This window comes from Eimeria mitis, genomic scaffold (assembly GCF_000499745.2).
Source record: "Eimeria mitis Houghton genomic scaffold, Emh_scaff1201, whole genome shotgun sequence".
Taxonomy (NCBI): Eukaryota; Apicomplexa; class Conoidasida; order Eucoccidiorida; family Eimeriidae; genus Eimeria; species Eimeria mitis.
In genome coordinates, this window is record NW_013568174.1 from 9,896 (window position 1) to 10,116 (window position 221).

Consider the following 221-nt stretch of genomic DNA (forward strand, 5'->3'; position numbering starts at 1 on the left):
ATGAGGTAAGAGCAAATACTCAAATGGTATATTTATACAAATAGAAAAAATATATAATATATTAGGGTTTAGGGTTTAGGGTTTAGGGTTTAGGGTTTAGGGTTTAGGGTTTGGGGGTTCAGCAGCTCGCTAGAAGAAACGGGAGAAAAAGAAACCCTAAACCCTAAACCCTAAACCCTATCTGTTTTTTCTCTGTTTGCTGTTCTTTCTTTGGCGGTGTG